This window comes from Marmota marmota, unplaced genomic scaffold, assembly GCF_001458135.2.
Source record: "Marmota marmota marmota unplaced genomic scaffold, marMar, whole genome shotgun sequence".
NCBI classification, from domain to species: domain Eukaryota; kingdom Metazoa; phylum Chordata; class Mammalia; order Rodentia; family Sciuridae; genus Marmota; species Marmota marmota.
In genome coordinates, this window is record NW_025999898.1 from 595629 (window position 1) to 617389 (window position 21761).

The following is a 21761-nucleotide window of genomic DNA, read 5'->3' on the forward strand; positions in this document are numbered from 1 at the left end:
TCAGCACGCAGCCCAGCTCCAACCTCTAGGTGCGGCTGCCGGACAATGTAGCCATAGCCATCAAGACAGCCGGCAGAAAGCAAATGGCGGCTCCCGCGGAGTGGATTTTCGGCACAGAAACCGTAGCCCAGCCAACGATCCCAATCCACAAACTCTCCCTGTATAAAAAATATTCAAAAAAAAAAAAAAAAAGAAAAGAAAAGGCAGGGCGCACTGAGCTTTCTTTGCCTAGGGTACTTACAATCAACTGCTGATTACACATTCACCTTTTCTGCCCGGAGCGAAGCGAAAGAGGAAGCAGATGGGAGCAAAGCGCCCGTGGCTCTGGGCGGCAAAGCGTCCAGGAGCCAAGCATCTCTTTTTCGATCTCTCTGTTCTTCCTGCTGCTTGGCAAAGTGGTCCGCTACAGATTAACGGTGAAAGGAGTTCTTACACGCTGTGCGAAATCTCGATTAAAGCTGCTGCTCTGAGCACCACGCTCAGCACTTCAGCAACCCCCGTGCGCAGCGGCCATCTTCACCACCACTCTTACCTTTGTTCTTAAAAGATAGTTTTATTGGATGGATAAAGAATTCTTGGTTCTTGGTTGACAGTTTTTGCTTTTTTTTTTTTGCCCTTGAGCAGTTTGAATATGTTGCACTACCTCACTGGCCTCCATTGTTTTTTTTGTTTGTTTGTTTTATTTTGTTAATATTTTTTTAGTTGTAGTTGGACACAGTACCTTTATTTTATTTATTTTTATGTGGTGCTGAGGATCAAAACCAGGGCCTCGCAGGTGCTAGGCGAGCATGCTACAGCTTAGCCACAACCCCAGTCCCATGACCTCCATTGTTTCTGCTGAGAAGACAGCTGTTGCCTTACTGGGGTCCCCCTGCTAGCAGTGAGTTATTTTTCTTTCATTGATATTCAAATTTTTCTCTTGTCTTTGGTTTTCAGCATTTTTTTAGTATGATATGTCTGATTGTGGATCTCTTTTCTTTTGTCTTCCTTGGAGTTTGTTGAGTTTCCTGAATATATGTGGATGTGAGTTATTGTTTTAAAATACATTTGGGGTGTTTTCAGTCCTTATTTCTTCAAATTTTTTATGCTTCTTTCTCTTTATTCATCCTTGGTACTCTCAGTATATTTATGTTGATGCACTTAATGGTGTCCTACATTTCTCTGAGGCACATATCAGTTTTTTTTTTTCAAAATGTCACTATCTCTATTGATCTAACTGCCAGTTATTCTTATTCTTTCCTCTGCCACTTTAAATTTGCTGCTGACCTTTTCTAGTGAGTTTTCATTTCAGTTATTGTAGTTTTCAAATCCAGAATTACCACTTGGTACTTATTATAATTTCTATCTCTTTATTGAAATTATCTATGTGACATTGTCATCATTATACCTTCCTTCAGTGCTTTAATCATGGTTTCCTTTAGTTCTTTGAACACATTTATAAGGGTTATTTTGAAATATTTGCCTGTCTTATTTGACATCTGACTAGTCTCATAGGCATTATCTGTTACCCATTTCTTTTGCACATTTCAAGTTATACTTTCTGTTTCTTTGCATGTCCCATAATTTTTTGTTTGAGAATTGACATTTTAGATAGCAACTGTTGTTCTGGTCCAGCCTCCACTTCCTGGACTCATCATTATATTTTCTTCATTTATTTGTTTAGTGACTAGTTAGATTATTTTAATGAAATTTAATTCTCTGCTGCAGTATTAAACATCTGATGTTGATACTCAGGGGTGCAGCCTGAGGTATGTCCACAGTCACCCTGGGATGATGGTGGGTTTTATCATGACTTTCTTTGATCATCTCTTTCCCTGACCATACTCAGGTTTTAAATTCAACTAATTACTAGTGATTGCTATGTTTTCAAAAATGCCTCAGCCACAAACTGTCCTTTAGTCTAATTCAGTCAAATTTGGGCTCTTTTGACGGGATGTTTCTGAGTTTCCAGTGTTTAAAATTTGTTCTTAACCTAGAAGGGCTTTTCTCAACTACCTGTTTACTTGATTCTTTGCTGTGAAGTTGTCAAACTATAAATGCAGCCTTTATCTCCAATGAATCTACCAATCTCTTCTCAATTGCTTTTCAATACAAGATTCACTGTATTTGAGCATGTCCTTAGCTTTGAACTTTTCCATGCTCTGTTGCAAATAAAGTCACTATCCTTAGAAGGAGTTATCTGTTTTGTTCTCCACTTCTCTCCCTTGGAAAAAAAAATCTCTTGAGTCACAGATCAGAAGCTAGAGATTGGAATAGTAGCTTTTCTCTGAGTGACATTGCTGCTTTAGGAACTAAGTGCTAGGCGTCCAGTACACTCAGGTCCTCAGCTTGTCTCTCCCAGATGAAGCCACTGCATTTTAAGCCACAGCAAGGGTGATTGGGACTCCAGAATTCTCAACAGTGCTATGCCAAAGGTAAAGTCTATTTCACCAACAGTGGCTGGAACCCTCATCTTATGGCCATACTAATATGGAATTTAACCTCAGTGATACATAACTGGAAGTAGCATAAAAAAATGATGATGTTCTTTGGCTCCTATGAAAATAATTCTTGGAGTGAGAGCTTGGGGAAGAAGGAGGGAGCCTTGTATTCTTGGCTGCACCAGTCTAGTGGAATGGAGTCTCACTGAGATGGTTGTTCAGATGCCATCAACTTTCAATGTTCTTAGCAAGTTTAAGTAGATATTCTTGAATAAAGGTGTCTTCATTTGATTGATGCCTTTAGGACCATTCCAGATACTTTAATTTTTTAAAATTGTTTTGACCAGTTTTGCTAAAAACCAGATCTGTGGAGCTTCTCATATGAACATGTGAAATGTTGATATCTTATACAATTTTTTTCAAGGTAAAATATAGGGACAGAAAATAGATAAGTAGTTGTCCAGTTAGGTATGAGGATTAACTACAAAGGGGCAAAGGGTATTTGGGAACTGGTATACATTTTTCTTGTGTATATGTTTATCAAAATTCACAGAATTGACACTAAAACAGTGTAATTTTATTGTGTGCAAATTATAGCTCAATAAAATAAATGGAAAAGGTTTTTACAAATATCCTCAAAGATTTAAAGAAAAATATGAATATGATGAGATAAAAATTAAGTGTTAAAAGGGGTGCACATAAACCCAAAATCTTAAAAATGCTGTATCTGAAATTTTCAAAAAATATTTTTCAGTTGTAGATGGACACAATATCTTTATTTTTATGTGGTATTGAGGATCAAACCCAGTATCTCACATGTGCAAGGTAAGCACTCTACCTCTAAGATACAACCCCAGCCCCCATATCTGAAATTTTAAAATATAACTGCATGAATTTATCAGCATATTAGAGGCCACAATAACTCAGTGACTTTGAAGATGGAGCAATGGAAACTATCCAAATTGAAACATATTGAGAAGACAAAAGAAAAAAAAATCACCCCTCAGTGAAAGGTGGGACAACAAATGTATAACTGAAATCCCAGAAATTGGATGGGAGTTTAAAATATAGTGCCTGTAAGTTTTACAAAATGATGAATTCTATCAAATAATGTAAAGAGATGTAATGTAACCTTAAAAGTCCTTAAGAATATAGAGAAGAAGATTGCAGAACTCATTTTAGGAGGCCAACGTTATGCTGATGCTAAAACCGACCAAGGCATTCCAAACAAAGGAAACATTGGACCAACCAATATCTCTCATAACTATATATGCAAATAACAAAATATTAGTGAGTTCAGCAATATAAGGAATAGATAATACATCATGAATAATGTAGTTAATCTCAGGAATGCATGATTGGTTTTAGATTTGAAAATCAAGCAATATAATTCCCTGTATTAAAAGAATGATGGGGAAAAATTACAGGATCATGTCTATACCTACAGAAAAAAAAATTAGAGCCCAATCTCTTACCTTGCACAAAAGTCAACTCAAAGTGGATCAAAAACCTAGGAATTATACCAGAAACTTTGCAACTGCTAGAAGAAAACAGGTTCAACACTCCAACATAGTGGCACAGGCAATAGCTTCCTCAATAGGACTCCTAAAGTTCAGGAAGTAATACCAAGAATTTAAAAAATGGGATGGCATCAAATTAAAAGCTTCTTTATGCAAAGAAAAAAGAGTGTGAAGAGAACCTACAGAATGGAAGAAAATCTTTGCCAGCTACTCTTCTGACAGAGGATTAAAATTCAGAATATATAAAGAACTCAAAAAACTTAAAACCAAAAAAACAAATAGCCCAATAAATAAAGAGGCAAATAAACTAAACATACATTTCTCAAAAGAAGAAATACAAATGCCCAAAAAGTATAAAAGTGTTTACATCTTCAATAATCAAGGAAATGCAAATCAAAACTATACTGAGATTTTAATCTCACTACAGTTAGAATGGCAATCATCAAGGATAAAAATAAATACTGGCAAGGATTTAGGGAAACAGGAATACTTACACCGTTGGTGGTATTGTCAGTAGAAGTACTATGGAAATCAGTATGGAGTCTCCTCAAAAGACTAAGAATGGAACCACCATATGACACAGAAATACCACTCCTTGGTATTTATCCAAAAGAATTAAAGTCAGCATACTATAGCGATAATATGCATTGTATCACTAGGCCTTGTTCATAGCAGCACAATTCACAACAGCCACATTATGGAACCAGCTTAAGTGTTGTCAACAGATGAAAGGATAAACAAAATGTGATATATATACACAATGGAGTTTTACAAAGCCATAAAGAAGAACAAAATTATATCATTTGCAGAGAAATGGATGAAATTGAAGAACATCACATTGAGTGAAATAAGCCCAACTCAAAATGTCAACAGTCTCAGTTTCTCTCATGTGAAAGCTAGATAGAAAAAAAAAGTAGGGGAAAGGATCTCTTGAAATATAAGTGAGACCAGTAGAGGATAAGGATCAGGGAGAGGGAAAAAGGAAGGGAAAGGGAAGATACTGAGAAAAGAAATTGGCCAAATTATATTATGTGCATGTGAAAATATACCACAGTGTATCCCACTATAATGTATAATTATAATGCACTACAATTTTTTAAAACAATGAAAAGGCAAGCCAAAGACTTGGAGAAAATATTCTGAATATGTAGATCCAATAAAGAACTTGTAGTCAGGGGTGGGAATATAGCTCAGTGGTAGAGCACTTTCCTAGTATGTATGAGGCCATGGGTTCAATGCCCAATACCACAAAATAAAATTAAAAAATAAAAATAACTTGGAGTCAGACTATGTAAAGGATATTTATAACTCAATAAGAGTTATAAATATGTCCAAGAATTTGAGAGATACCTCACAGAAATATTTATCAGAGATCAAATAAGCAGATGAAAAAAATGCTTAACTTCATTAGTCATCAGAGAAATGTAAATTCAAATCAAAATAGAATATTAGCACCTGTCTGCTAGAATAATGAAACTTAAAAATGTTGGCATTATCAAGTATTATCAAGGTTGTAAAGCTTTTAGAATTATCATATATTGCCGGTGGGTGTGTAAAGTGGCACAACTACTTTGGAAAATATTTTATCAATATCCTATAACATTAAGCAGTACTGACTATATGATGCAGCAATGTTCACTTTTAGGTATTTATGAAAATATACAATCTCAGAAAGACCTATATATGTGAATGTTCATAACAGCTTTATTCATTACAGATCCCAACTAGAAGCTCCTAGAATGTCCATTGGTATGTCAGAGGATCAGCAAATTATAATATCTTTGGGAAATGAATTATCATTAGCAATGGAAAAGAACAACTGATTACATGAAAGTATGTGAATGAATTTTTTAAAGTTAGAAAAGTCAAACACAAAAGAGTGAATTTTGTATAATTTCATTTACATGAAATTCTAGAAGAAGCAAGCCGTAATGAGAGGAAATAACTCAGTGTTTGGCTGGTGGGTAGAGATGTAGTGCAAAGAGGTATAAAGGAACTCTTTAGATTGGTAAAGTGTTTTACATCTTCATTGTAATAGTGGTTACAAGGATATATACAATAGACAGAAATAAACACCTAAAATAGATGTATTTTATTATAAGTAAATTTTGCCTCATTACAGTTGAATTTTAAAAAGCAGTGATCCAGTGTTAATCTTTAATGTCCTATTAATAATTGGTCAATATTGGAAGTAGCCTAAATGTTCTCCTGTGAAGAATTGTTTCAGTAAATTTTGATATAACAATAAAATGAAGAAAAAAAATATTGTTCTAGAGAAAATATTTTAAAATATTTGTACTTTTTAAAGGAAAAAACAAAAATAACACCTAATAATCTCCCCATATATAATAAAATTTTGGTTATATCTATAACTGGTACTTATATTTTTATAACTATATAATTCTCTTTTGAGGGGAGCTGGTGATTGAATGCAAGACCTCTAGCTTGCTGAGCTACACCCCCAGCCCTAACTATATAATTTATACTGAACTGAGTCATATAGTAAGCCATGATTGCTTTTTTCTTTCTTGAACAAGTTTTTGTCTTCCCTCCAATTAATACTGATTTTCATTTGTTTAGTTTTCTCTTTACTTCTTCCTAATTCAATTCCAAACCTACTGATTATCTAAATCTGCACTGTTCAAAATGATAGCAACTAACCACATGTGGTTAATAAAACTTAAATTAATTTTAATTAAAAGAATAAGTTCCCTCGGTCATCAATTCCATGTTAAAGTTCTCCACTAGGTTCTACTGTACTGGACAGTACAGATATAAAACATTTCTATCATCACAGAAAATTTTAAAGACAAACTTAGTCTAAATCTTCCTTAGATATTCAGAGACAGCAATTTCATCCTTACTGAGAAATCTCTCTGGAATCTTTTCACCTTTGATCAAGTCTGGATGGTGCTGGACTGTCATCCTAGAATCTCCCTTCATCAACTTCCAGGGAATTCTTTGCCCCCTCCTGAGTTAGATATCTTGTTTCCTGTTCTTGGTTTATTCTCTCATTTCAATGGAGCACCTTCCCTGATAATTTCCTTAGTGAGGATTGAATGGGAGGTAAGTTTTTGAGATCTTACATGCCCTAAAAATACCATTATTTTACTCTTATACTTGACTGCTAATTTGGCTAGAAATTTTAAAAATCAACTATATTTTATTACAGTTTTTGAGGTATTATCCTCTTTTTTCTAGCTTCCAGTATTGTTTTTGAGAATTTCCAAGCCATTATAATTCTGTGTGTTTTCTGATTTTTCTTGTCTGGAATCTTTTTCCTCAGGGTTCTGAAATTTCATAACATGTGCCTTGATGTAGATATGTTTTCATCCATTATTTCTGCTAAGTATTCAGTGGTCCCTTTCAATCTGGTAACTCAGGTACTTCTTCAGTTATGGGAAATTTTCTTCAATTATTTTCTTGATGAAAATTGTATCCCATCAAATTTCTCTGTCATATATTTCAAGGTCTCCTAATTTTTAGGTATTGGACCTATTATACAGGTACTCTATTTTTAAAAAATCTTTTCAAATTTTCTGTGTTTTTGCTTTAGTCCTGTCTTAGGAAGAACTGCTCAATTTGGTCTTTCTCTTTTAATTTTCATTTGGGCTATTGCATTTTCACTCCCAAGAGCATTTTGTTATTATTGTTCTTCTCTGATTATCACTTTTTATGGTAGTCTGTTCTTGTGTATGGTTACAAAATTGTCTCTTAAGGATATTAATTATCTCTATATAGATTTTTTAAATCTCTGTATGTCTGTGTTTATTTCCAGTGTTTACTCTGTTGCCTCCTTTCCCTCTCCCCTCTTCCTTGCTTTCCTTAAAGGTTCTCAGAGGGTTGCTAGTGCTTGAAAGTCTGCTCACATTTAATGGGGGGAGACTGTAAACGTCTGCGCTTAAGGATGAGGCATGCTTATTATGGATTTCACTACAAAATGACTTATCCAGATCTTTGGGGGAATTCCCAATATCTGTCTTTTTAAGTGTTTCTTCTTGGTCAGTTTCCTCAGAAACTGGGCTGGCCATCAGTGTTTAGGGAGTCAAACAGAGATAGATGCCAAGGGTCTCTGCATTAAGAATGTTCAGAATGCATGCTTTCACTTAACTCCCTAATTCCAGTACCATAACACTCTGCCTTAACTATTCTTTGTATTCTACTATTCAAAGACAATTTTATATCATGTTCTCTAGAGAATAAGCCTCCAAGTTATAAAAGAGGGGCAACTATTTACTTCTACAAAATTGGGTAGGGGGTCTGAGGACTGCAGAAGCTTCATAAATGTTTTTCATCTGAATTTTCTTATTTTAGCCTCTCTGCCCACCTTGCTCATCCCATCTTCTAAGGATCATGCTGCTGGGAATTCCTTAGACTGATAGACATTTATTTGGTTGGTCCTCGGTTTTTTGCACTGCTGGTTTAGGTTTCTTAGGTCTGTTACCTTAGTTATGTCTCTTCCATCTGCTTTCTAGCTTTCAAAATTTCATTTGCTGTTATCCTCTCATCCTTTCTGTCTATTTGGATGTCTGCCTCTTAAAGAAATCTCTTCACTATCATTCTAGTGAGGTTTGGGGAAGAAACTAAATAAATGTGTCATCTTTTTGCTATCAATTTACCATCTTTATCCAAAGTTAGCAAATTTATTTCTAAAAACAAATATTTTAAGAGATAGTTTATAAGACAAATAATGCATTTTTTCCTTAAGCATTTTGGTCTGACGAATAAAATTAATACTATTTGTATCAGGCGGGATTGCTTGAGAGTTTTAGCATGAAAAATATTCTGTAATATGTAAAAATACTGCAAATATATTTAAAGAATCTAAGTCCAAATGGTCTCTAGAAGAGACAGTTGGAAATAAACATCTCAGCTGTGCCACTGAATGTAATAAATTACATTATCAAAAATATTTGCATTTTTTAAAAAATTCTCACTTATACAGAATTTTTTGAGTTTACCAGAACATTCTAGGCCTAAGCTTAATTTAGGGGGAAAAAGGACTGGTAAAAGATAATATGAAAATCACCTAGATACTTTTGTATTCGTTTATAAGGACACACAGAAAGATTAAATTCCTCCACTCTTTTTCATAATGCACAAATATTTATTTTAATTATTCCTATCTGAAGATACTTATTTTTTGAGAACAGCAAGACATTTAATTATTCACTCTTTCCATTCCTTAAAGGTTTCCACAAGTTTCAGTAAATACACATTATTTTCACAACTATGTTTCAGAGTTGCTCTTGGTGTACCAGCAGATACATAATCAATCCACCTTACCAGTGCTTTGTATCTTTCTGCAATATTGAAGCCAATGGCACACTGCAACTTATGTAGACAGAAAGGGCAAAGGTTTAGAAGATGACAGCTTCTTCCAAGTGATTGGAGCCTTGCATGTGAGCCACTGGCATTGTCACAGTCCAAATATGTGTTCAATCTCATGGATCACAGCAGCAAAACACTAGTGATTTCAGGAATAAAGTAGTTATTAAAAATGGAATAGTCATTGGAAGATTTTTTTCTGGAGCTTCTTCACTGTGCCTTCATAGTGTGAGCTATAGAATTCACTGCCATATCTAGCAAAGCTGAATATGCCCACACTATCTGTCAAAGAAGCCTGTCCAAAGCAAAATTCCAGGAATCTCTTTTGTAAAGATCAATCATTGTTATTCCCACAACACAGAAGGCATCTTCAGATTTCTTCTTTTTTAAGAACTTCAGGATATGTCCTGCATTAATTTGTAAATTTCCATGTAAGCATTTAAAAGAACACCGTGTTGCAGAAACAGAAACCTGTTCTAGGAGTATTACAGACAAGCCATAGAAAAATGCTTCATAGTAACCCTTGAGCCATTTAATATATTCTTCACTGATAACTCTGGTGTTTCCTAGAGATCCAATGGACAGTATATAAACATTGTGCTTCTCTGGAGAGGGTATATTTCTGCAGGGATTAGCTGTTCAAAGTCTTGGGGAGCCTCAGGATAGGAAGTGATCCAATCTGATTGTGAATGCAAAGTATGAATGCAAAGTAATAGATCGTGCCACAGAGATCTGGTTGGCTGGAGGGCTTCATTTATTAATTGCTGTTCTCTAGTATCTAATTTCTCATACTGTAACACAAGGACTGGGTTCTTAGGGACGAAAACTGTTTTTAGTATCTGTTCAGAATGATGTAATACTTGCATAATGGCAGGTCTCATCCATTCACATCATGTTCCTATGTAGAGCTTTCATCCTTCCCTTGAGTGGGGCAAACAGATGTTACACCATGAGGCTTTCTTTATAAAGGAAGGCTCCCATGAGGCTTTCTTTATAAAGGACAGGCACGCTGAAAGGTGCTCTGGAGGGTGCCTTCACCCACGGGTCTTGCCGCTGCCCACCCGCCTCCCACAGATACCCCAGTGCCCCTCCACTTGTTTTTGGATGCTTTGTGTCACAATGCTGACTTTGTTCAAAAGTTAGATTTTGAAATTCTTGGAGAGATGAAATTGGTCTAAGCATTAGATAGAAACCTACAAGTGTTCCTAATTATTACTTCTAGTTATTGTCCTTTTTCATTCTTTCCCAGTTTCTCACAAGATGCTTTCTCTTTACTGTACTGCTCCCACCTGTTCTTTAACTTGCAGAGCTAGCTTCTTTCTTCACCTTCAACTTCGTAACTACTGTCTTCAAAATAAATAATGATTTCTATCAAAAAGATCTGCTAGCTGCATATCGCAGCACACATCGGTAATCCCAACAACTTGAGAGACTGAGGAAGGACTAAAGACTGCAAATTCAAAGCCAGCCTCAGCAATTTAGTGAGACCCTGCCTCAAAATATAAAAATAAAAAGGACTGAGTATGTAGCTTAGTGGTAGAATGCCTCTGGGTTCAATCCCCAGAATGGAGAGGTCACGAGATCTCATAGTCTTTGCTCCTGATTGATTCTTGATCTATTCCAGTTTTTTATTTAGAAATTTTGTGTGTGTGTGGTACTGGGGTTGAACCCAGAGGCTCACATCTGTTAGGCAAATGCTCACTGAGCTACATCCTCAGTGCTTATTTTATTTTGATATAGGTTCTCACTAAATTGCCCAGGCTGTTTTCAAACTTAGGATCTTCCCACCTCTACCTCCATAGTAGCTGAGATTATAGGTATGTGCCACTGCACCTGGCTTCTTGATCTAATTTATGATGTTGACTATACTCTTTTAAAAATATTCCCTCGTTTCTGTGATATTTATACTCTTCTCATTTTCTTTCCATCTGTCTGACCCATCATCTATTTCTCTCTTTCACTTTTATTCTTCCTCCAACCTCAAACTGTGGTCTTCTTACAGCATCTCCAAGATGTTTAACCACATAGTCTTTCAGTTCTACACACTTTCTTTTGGAACACCCATTCATTTTTAGGGCTTCAAATATCACATACATATACTGCCAATGTCCAAATGTCTTATCTTTAACCTACCCATGCACAAAAGTTTCATATCTATCTCTTTAGCCTTCTGTTGGGCATATCCTCTTTGATGTCTCACTATCATGCCAAGTGTGCACATCATTTTGTTCACCACTGTTCTTCCCCTTCCGCATCCAGAATAAGTTTCCCTATCCAGTTTTCCTGTTTCTCAGTGTCACCTTTATCTCAATGTCTTAAATTCAGAATCTTGAAATCATTCTCCTTATTTAGTCAGGTATCAGAATTCCCCCAAGCCTTTCCTTTCCAGTGTTTTCTTACTGACAGACTTTCATCCTCTTTCATTTGATCTGATGCTATCACTTCAGGCTCTCCCACAGCCTCCTCAACCCTGCATACCACTGCCATCTAATCTGTTTTAAATATAACTTATCTAATCAAAAATATTTCATTACTCCTATTTCCTACTATATCAAGTCTAAACACCTCTGTTTGGCTTTCAGGCTGCTCATAATCTAGCTCCACCTTGCTTGCCTTATTTCTCATTATTACTCAACACATTCCCTTTCCTTCAGTTAAGTTGGCTTTTGCAGTGTCACAAGAACAAGTCAAGTTCTTTTCTGCCCCCATAGCTTAAAAATGCAATTTCTTTTGTCCATAATGCCTGTCTTATCATAGACCTAAATTATACACATCTTGCAAGAGAATTGACTATGCTTCTTGTTTCCACTTCCCTGTTTTCTACTCTCTTTAGCCCACTTTACCCAGGCTTTCATCCACTGCACTATCCAATCCACAGTTCTTTTTATTTTTCTATCATTACTCACTTCCTTGGTCTTACCCATCTCAGTTAGTGATGCCATCATTTATCCAGTTGCTCTAACCAAAACACCTAGGAACCATCATTGGTTCTTCCTCATAACCCACATCCAGTTCAAAGCAAGTCCATCGAACATTCCCTTCAAAATATATTTCAAATGTGACCATATTATCTCACTGTTAATTCAAGCAAACAGTACCTTTCAGTGGTCTTACTGACCTTGCATAGTGTTATTTGACACAAAGCATCCAGAGTCATCTTTTAAAGATGTGAATATGTTCATGCTCCTTCTTTTTCTATGGTCTTTAAGGCCATACCTGATCTCCAACCAGTTGTCCCCAAAATGTCTGTTATAGCAAAAGTATTCAGGTCAGAACCAAGTATTTTAGATGTTAAATTTCTTCAGCCTCCTATAGCTTGAAACAGGTCGTCATTCCTTCCCTGATTTTCATGACCTTGACATGTTTTAATAGAATGGGCTCATTTTGTACAGTTTTCTTTGGATTGTGTTTGTTTGAATTTTCCTTGGGATTAGGTTTCAGAGTATTCACCACAGAAATGGTGCTGAGTAATCATTACTTCCTTCAAGTGGCATATGATTTTTATTTGTCCCATTAACGATAGTGTTTATTTGATTATTGGTTAAGATGTCTATCAGGCTTTACTGTAAAGTTATTCTTTTCTTCCCCTTTGCAATTAATAGTTTATAGGGAAATACTTTGAAACTATATAAATGATCCTGATCCTCATCAAATGTTTCCATTTATTAATTTATATCAGTATGAACTCTTCATGAGTCCTTATTATATCTATTACCATCATTATTTATTTTGATGATCACATTCTCTAATATTTTGCCAGTGGGAGCCCTGTCAAGAAGGCTTCCATTCTTTAATATGATCCCCCTAATTCTTTAAGCATTTCCTTACATTCTGGCATGCAGAGTCTTCTTATACTTTCCCTATTCCAGCTCTGGAATCAGCCATTTCTCTTAAGAGCCTACAGAATGGGAGAAAATCTTTGCCCCCTGTCCTTCATTTAGACCATTAATTTCCAGGATATACAAAGAAAACATTACACCAAAAAAAAAAAAAAAACCCTATCAGTAAATGCACAAAGGATTTGAACAGGCACTTCACAGAAAAAAATGTGAATGATAAACAAATATATGAAAAAATTTTCAACATTGCTAGCAATTAGAGAAATGCAAATTAAAAACTGACATTCCATCTCCCTCCAGTCAGGATAGTAATTATTAAAAATACAAGTAACAATAAATGTTGGTGAAGATGTGGGGAAAAAGGTACACTCATACATTGCAGGTAGGACTACAAATTGGTGCAATCACTATGGAAAACAGTATGAATATTCCTTAGAAAACTTGCAATGGAACCATCAATTGACCCAGTTATCCCACTCCTTGGTTTATACCCAAAGAACTAAAAATCAGCGTAGTATAGTGATGTGGCCATATCAATGTTCATAGCAGCTCAATTCATAATAGTTAAGCTGTAGAACCAACCTAGGTGTCCTTCATTGATGAATGTATAAAGAAAATGTGGTACATATACACAATGGAATATTATTCAGCCATAAAGAAGAATGAAATTATGGCATTTTCCAGTAAATGGATACAATTGGAGACGATCATGCTAAGTGGAAATAAGCCAATCCCAAAAACCCAAAGGCAGAATGTTCTCTCTGATATGTGGATGCTAATGCACAATAGGGGGTGGGGGGAAATAGAAGTTCATTGGAGTAGATAAAGGAATGAAGGGAAGGATGGGAGCTGGGAATGGGAAAGATAGTAGAGTGAATGTGCATATATGATTGCATGACCAGTGAAATTCTACATTATGTACAACCCCAAGAATGGGATCCTAATTAGAATAAGTTATACTCCATGTAGGTACAGTATGTCAAAATACACTCTACTGTCAGGATATCTAAAAAGACCAAATTCTAAAAATATTTTTTTTAAAAAGACCCCTGGTTTGTAACCTTTCCTTTTAGTAGCCAAGGTGTGGGCTTTCTTGGTGAACAAAACAAGGGAATATCTATAGCTGTGTGTACATGCACACATACACACACATACGCCTATATTTGTGTGTCTGTGTGGAAGTCCATGAGGTTACCCCTATACTGACAATTCCAATCCAGTACTATAAAGGTCATTCTAGTTTTCTCAACTTCCATATTTGTAATTTCTTCATTAGTGAGAAACCTGTCTCCTGTCATCCTTAACTTATTTATTTGATCAGCTCCCTAAAATATAAACAAATTCCCATTCTCACCACATATGTCCCACATATAGATAGCCATCTCATCCTTCTGGGACTCTGACTCCCCAAACAGATTGCCTCCTCACCCTGCTTGAGCTTTGACATTCTGCCCTGGGCCTTTCTTCTCCTCATGTAGATGCCCTCTTCATCCTTCCCAGGCTCTGACACCCAATTGTGGATCACTCACACATGTGATGCCTTCTTTATTTCATTCAGGCTCTGCCTCCTAACCTCAACCCTATTTTCCATGTGTATGTTTCTCATCCTTCTCACACTCTGCTATCTATCTATGCAGATGCCTACCTGGCTGTCACACCTAACATTGGCTTTAGGAATGAGCTGGTCATCAAGGGGTGGGAAAAATAAGAACTGTGTTCAACATTTTATTTAGAATGTGCTTTCTAGTTAGTGTTGATATAACAATATGTTAAGAAGGCTATTGTATTTCTGTTCTCTTTCTCTTAAAAAAAGTAGAGTATCAATCAGTGTGGAATACCATGGCAATTGATGGACAAGGGTTTCTGTTAAAACAAACAAATCAATGTAGAAACCAAAGAAAGAGAAAATTTTCTTCACATTTTTCATCTTTTGTTCAAATGTCTTGGTATTATGAACATAATCTCAGAATCAGTATTGAATAGTAATGATTAATATATTCATGAGTCTTGCATTTTTTAAAATTTTTTGTTCTTTTTAGTTATACATGACAGTATCTTGCACATTTTGAAGAAGATGGTTTCTGATGCATGATGCTTTTGAATAAAAATTTATCTTTTAAAACAGAAATGCAAATATTTAGTCATGATAACATTACTGTCATTCATTTATACCACAGGATTTTTCAAGGCAGTGTTTACATTGAATTGATTGAATTGAAACCTCTGCAATATGGTCCTTGATGACCTTTTCACAGAGAAGTGCTAATAAGGAATAAAGATATTTCCATCAAAGAGTCTAAACTCCTGGAAACTACGGCTTTCCCAGGATAAAAATATTGTACCTGAGTTTGCCTCCAAGCCTTTCAAGATACAAACTAACCCTTTCGATAAGTAGCTTTCTCATTCTTACTTTTACTCCATATTTTCCTTTCTAAATTACAAATTTAGCCTTTCTTCTAAATCAAGATATGATATGGAATAATTTTTTAATTCTAAGCCAAAAACATACCCAAACTCCCAGTGAATTCCCAGGAGTCCTAAATGCTATAAAAGTACTCTCTTGGTTGTGTCTTGCTCCTTTAGGGAGTCATCCCTCCCCATCTGTATCCTCTTGGAGACCATGAAGAGGAAAAACAGTCTCTGTGGCTTCTCCAACCAGGTGGGTCAGATTAGCTGTACAGTTCACTTAGGAGGAAGCTAACAAAGCTCCTCTGTGGGTGTTTGAGCACATTTTACAAAACTGTTAATGACCTCATGAGCCAAAGAAACCAGGTTTCACATTGTGGACTAAGCCTAAATATTATAACTTTATATTTATGTAGTGTCTTTTTTCCAAGGAACTCCAGCTTCTTTACAGACATTATGTCATTAATCCTCAAAGCATCCCTGTTTGGTACAGGGCTAATATGATCCCCTTCCCTTTTTTTTTTTTTTTTTTTTACTGTGATGGAAACTTGCAAGTCAGTGATGGAACCCAGCCCCCTAGTTCTTAGTCTAATGCATTATACCATGAAAAAATCCAGACAAATACTTCTGCAAGTTTATTCATAGCTTCTTGGGTGGGATTTGAGAAGATGTCTCAGTTTGTATGCATTTCAATCTTCAGTGTCTCTAGCTTCTATTCTTACAATTTTCTTCATTACAAGATCAGCATGTTCAAGCATATGTAGTTTACCTTTCACTGTTGCATTTATGGCAAAATAGAAGTTTGTAGCTGAAATTTGAAGTGAAAGACTTTGTTATTGGATATGCTATTTTATTTACCACTCAGAGATTCCTTACATTTCTTATATCCCAAAATAAGTTAGTTTTTTTTAAGTTTCCTTGACAACTCAGGGTGCATTTCATTTTATAGCAATCCCATGTTCACTAAAATCAGGTAAGGTTCAGCTAGATACAAGCAATTTGTATTGAATGACTAACAAGTACCAAATTTTGTGCCAAACATTTTCAAACACATAATCCTATTTTACATATGTAATATTTTATGAGAACCTGTTAGATTTAAGTCTTATGTGTATGGAAACACTCCCTAGACTAACACAAGAAAAAGAGAGGCACTAATAAAATATGGCCTCATCTACTATATCCCACCCAAAAAAGAACCCTCTCAATTAACTCTTAATTCCTTAAGTGGAAACCCCTGGGGTAACTATTTCCACAAAAGTGGAAAATATGAGTAAATTATAAAAATCATCAGGAATTAGCTCAAGTCAAAAACAAAACAAAAACACCTCAAAAGACTGTTAACACAAAAGACTGCAGTTAACACAAGGCACAGAGAAGAGAACAAAACGTATTCATAGCTAAAGATGACAAATATTTCTTTATTTTAGTTGGTTAGACACTTCCTAATCAGGATTATTAGAATCAAGAATGATGAACTATAGTGACAAAACTTTAAAACTCATAAAGATCAGTTTTACATTCCATTTTTAAATAAGTTGATATGAACTATTTGTGTTGTTTTTCTAAGTTGGTAGATGCCTATACTTTGCTGAATTAGATACTGATAGTGAAATGAGAGATACTGAGCAGAATCAGAAAAACTCTTTTCTTCTGAAACAAAGCAGAAACTTTCAATTATTAATCACTAAATTCTAAAAACCTCAGAGTAAAATGTGTCATATACCCTGCAACAATACTGTTCCGCTCTGCTCTCTAGCCCAGCTAGATTTGAAATGGACCTACATTTCTAAATAGTGTTTAATTTGAAACTGAGCAGCCCTACCACATCATGGAAAATATTTATAGGCTGGAAAATATGTATAGTATGTCATACTTTAGGTATATAATCTAGCTATATTCTGTAGCATAGTTATACTGCAGTGTATACTCAACAATTTAAGTTTTTAAGAAAACATATACATAACATTTCAAGCATTTGTTTTTTCTTGTCATAGGAAATATTAACCAAAAGGAATGCCTGGTGTCCCAAATAAAAAATTTAGTGATGGGGAAATTTAGAAAATGTTAGTCAAAAACTAATATTTAGGGCTGGGGTTATGGCCCAGTGGGAGAGCACTTGCCTAGCATGTGTGAGGCACTGGGTTCGATTCTCAGCACCGCATATAAACAAATAAATAAATAAATGTTTAAAAAAAAAAAAACTAATGTTTAGCCAACCGCAGTGGCACACGCCTGTAATCCTAGCAGCTTGGGAGGCTGAGGCAGGAGGATCGCAAGTTCAAAGCCAGCCTCAGCAAAAGTGAGGCACTAAACAACTCAGTGAGACCCTGTCTCTAAATAAAATACAAAATGTGGCTCAGTGGTCAAGTGCCTCTGAGTTCAATCCCCAGTACCCCTGCCCCCCCAAAAAAAACTGATGTTTGTCCAAGCAGTGTCTCCCTGTATAGCTATGCTGATGGTACAATGCAAAATTCTAGATACCTAAAACAGACAAAAATGTAACTGGTGCCCCTGGAGTTTAACAGTGTCTTGCAGCCCTGACTTTAACTGAATAATAAAGCTTTTGAAATGTCCATGTTTTTTCTCTGATTCACAGCTTAAGACCAATTATGAGCAGCAGTGGGGCTTTAATTATTATTCTTGCTATTTATATGCATGCAAGGTTTTTAGTTTTTTCATCTCCATATTGGTTCCAAACAACTTCCTTACTGACTGAGGTTCAGCACACTAGTCTGGCTTTCTCACAGGTTTTCATGAGTCAGGGGAAAAACATGTACGTTCTAACAGGAGTCTCATCGGACATGCTCAATCAGCCCTGGGCTAATTTATGAAGTCCCTCCCTCCATTCTTTTCTTTCTATATTCCTATAGCACACTAATTGCCCTTACTTCCTCTTTTCTGTATTGGATCCTGGTTAGAGTTTGTGGCTTATATGCCTGTGTCTCTTGCCATCTTGAAACATACTACTGTCAACTCTTGTTATCTTGCTTCCACCCTGCCCTGCTCCCATCAGCACTATGGCACTTGATGGAAACTTGAATCTTCTGCTTTCCTGACCCTCCTTCTTTACTCTTCCATTCTTCAGATATACAAGAAACTAGCAGTTGTAGTTGTCTTCTAGGAGGGGAATTGGGTTACTCTGGGATGGCAGAGAGATTCTTGCTATATACTCTTACATTACCTTTTGAACTGTATACTAGGTGAATGCATTAGCTATTGAAATAGGTAAATAAAACAAAAATGGAAGCAGGCAATTAAATAACTAGACTTGAACTGAACTGATGACAGAAAATTCTGTTATTTATAGGAAAGGGTTCAAATGTACTAAAAAAAAATAAAAGTGTATCAGGAAGAAAGATACGATTATTTTGTGCTAGGAACTTTAAAATTTCATTGTTTCATTGTTTCCTGGATAAATGACATGAAAATTCAGTTTAGGTATCTATCTCTTATATAAAATATATCCACACTCTGAATATCCAACTACTTCTTAGAAGTTTTCTTTTTCTTCTCTTCAAGTGAGCTTATGCCAACATAAAATGAAAACCCAAATTCTTAGTGAGCATGTCTTGCATTCTGCCTCCTCGTGTGGAAAAACATTTCAGATGATGCCAGAGTTCCCAAAGGTCATCTTCTCTCTCTTCTTCCTGCCAGCAAGAATAGGCAGCTGTATGACCCAAGGTTTGGATATCACACTAATAGAGATCATTGCAGACAAAGTGGTCTTAGGTATTGTATAAGATCTAGCTCTGTAGTCATTTCTGTACTTACAGTTTTATGTGTTCCTTTCCACACCTGCTAAAGCACTTTGTAGAGCCTCAGATACAAGCAAATGACCTACATAGCAAGTCTGTGAGAAGCAGCATATCACATTTCCAATTCTGTATCTATAATCTGTACCTCTCTTTTTTGAAGAATCAGCAAAACTTCTGATTTTAGTACATATAATAGCACCATCATGTCATTGCTTGTGGATTTCTTCCATTCATGCCACAAAACAAAAAACAAATTTTTCATTTTTATAACTAAAGTATGTTCTTGAGGATGTTGCTGTGCTTTATGTGTCCATCTTTAGCTACCATGGAATTCAAAATTAATTACTCAGGCACTTAAAAGTATGGAACTTACATTTTTCAATTTAAAATCATATAATATTTAATTAGAATAAATAATTTAATTTTTAAAAAGCGTATAATATTTTAGAATATTTTATGATTGAAAAAATTAAGTCAAATTAATTTTAAGAATTTTAAGGGGTTTTCTGTTGGTTCATTTGTTTGTTTTGTGGTGTTGGGGATCCAGGGCCCTCATGCGTACTAGGCAAGTGCTCTACCACTGAGCTACATCACCCGCCTAGCTTAAGGTTTTTAAAAAATATTATTTTATTATCTTTTCAACTTGCAAATAGAAAGAGTTTTATAATAACGTTTTTACCATATTGAAATAAGGAAAATAAGGGATGAAAGTAATAAGCATATTGATTATAAACATCAAGTAATAAAAGTAATAACTTTAACAGAACTTATAAATTAATATAAGATGTCATATTTTATTTTTTGTTTTGATATTGGGGTTGAACACAGGGCCTTGTTCATGCTAAGCACATACTTTACCATTGAGCCCTAGAATGTCATATTTAAACTTTAATAGTGCAAGCTACACACAAATACATTATCTTAGTGATTCAAAAATTACTAATAAGGATATTCTGTACCTTTTATTTCACATTTAAAATGTGCATGTGTGTGTGTACGCACACACAGAAAATGTGAGGTGTGTGATATGGCAACCACTAGCCACATATGGCTATTGTGTGCTTCAAATGTGACTAATTTGAATTAAGATGTGTTATAAGTATAAAAAAATATACTGGAATGTGTACATGTACTACCAAAAAAAGAATGTAGGCCAGGTATGATGGTGCATGCCTATAATCACAACCACTCAGGAGGCTGAGGCAGAAAGATGGAAAGTTTAAAGGCAGCCTGGGCAATTCAGATTAGCCTCTGTCTTAAAATGAAGAGAAGAAAAAGAGGGACTGGGGATGTAGCTCAGGGATAAAGTGCCTGAATTCTATCCCCAATACTGAAAAAAAAGTAATAATTCAAAATATTTCAATAAATTTTATATTGATCACATTGGAATGATAATCTTTTTGATTAAATAAAAATATTATTGGGATGGACGTATAGCTCAGTGGTAGAATAAGTGTTTAATCTGTGCAAGGCTCTGGGTTTTATCACCAGTACCTCATAGATATACACACACATACATGCACACACACACACTTTCTCTCTCTCTCTCTCTCTCTCTCTCTCTCTATATATATATATATATATATATACTATATGTATATAATTATATACTTAAATATATATACATATATAATTATATAATTATAAACTTAAATATATAATTATATATGTATATATATTTAAGTTTATAATTATATATTTATATATATGTACATATATATATATATATATATATATATATACATATATAATTAAAATTTAATTTTATCTGGTTTTTACTTTTTAAAATATGGCCAAACTCTAAAATTATATATTTGGTTTATAATTGTGTCTATGTATTACATTATTTTTCTATTGGATAACACTATTATATGTGTGTGTGTGTATATGTGTGTATAAATTGATTTCTAATAATCAGAAGATACATTCTTTTGAAATTATCTCTAAACTGTCCTATTCAAATATAGGAAATATATTTTCCTTTGTGGTCTCATCTTTTTAAAATAATCATGTGCTGCTTTTATTTTTTACTATCATAAATATACGTAATATAGAATTTACTATTTTGACCATTTTTAATTGTATCATTTCATGGCATTAAGTACATTCATATTGTCATGCAACCATCACCATCATCCATCTCTAGAACTTTGTATGCTTCCAAACTAAAACTCCATACCTATTAAACAATAACTCCTCATCTCTCTCTCCCCTCTTCTCCTGGCAACTATCTTTTTATGTTCTGTCTATAGGAATTTGACTACTCTAAGCCAGGCATGGGGGCTCATACCTGTAATCCCAGTGGCTCAGGAGGCTGAGGCAGGAAAATAGTGAGTTCAAAGCCAGCTTCAGTAAAAGCAAGGTGCTAAGCACACAGTGAGACCTTGTCTCTAAATAAAAAATACAAAATAAGGCTGGGAGTGTTTCTCAGTGGTCAAGTACCCCGAGTTTAATCCCTGGTACAAAAAAAAAAAAAAAAAAAAAAAATTT

The 21761-nt window shown here is 35.0% G+C and overlaps 1 protein-coding gene and 1 pseudogene across 1 annotated transcript in view; one reads left to right on the forward strand and one right to left on the reverse strand.

Moving 5' to 3' along the window:
- The window catches only part of Hormad2 (HORMA domain containing 2), a 71659-nt gene that overhangs the window by 38957 nt on the left and 10941 nt on the right, over positions 1-21761 (forward strand). The window lies entirely within an intron of this gene.
- On the reverse strand, positions 8892-10345 carry LOC107158506 (annotated as a pseudogene).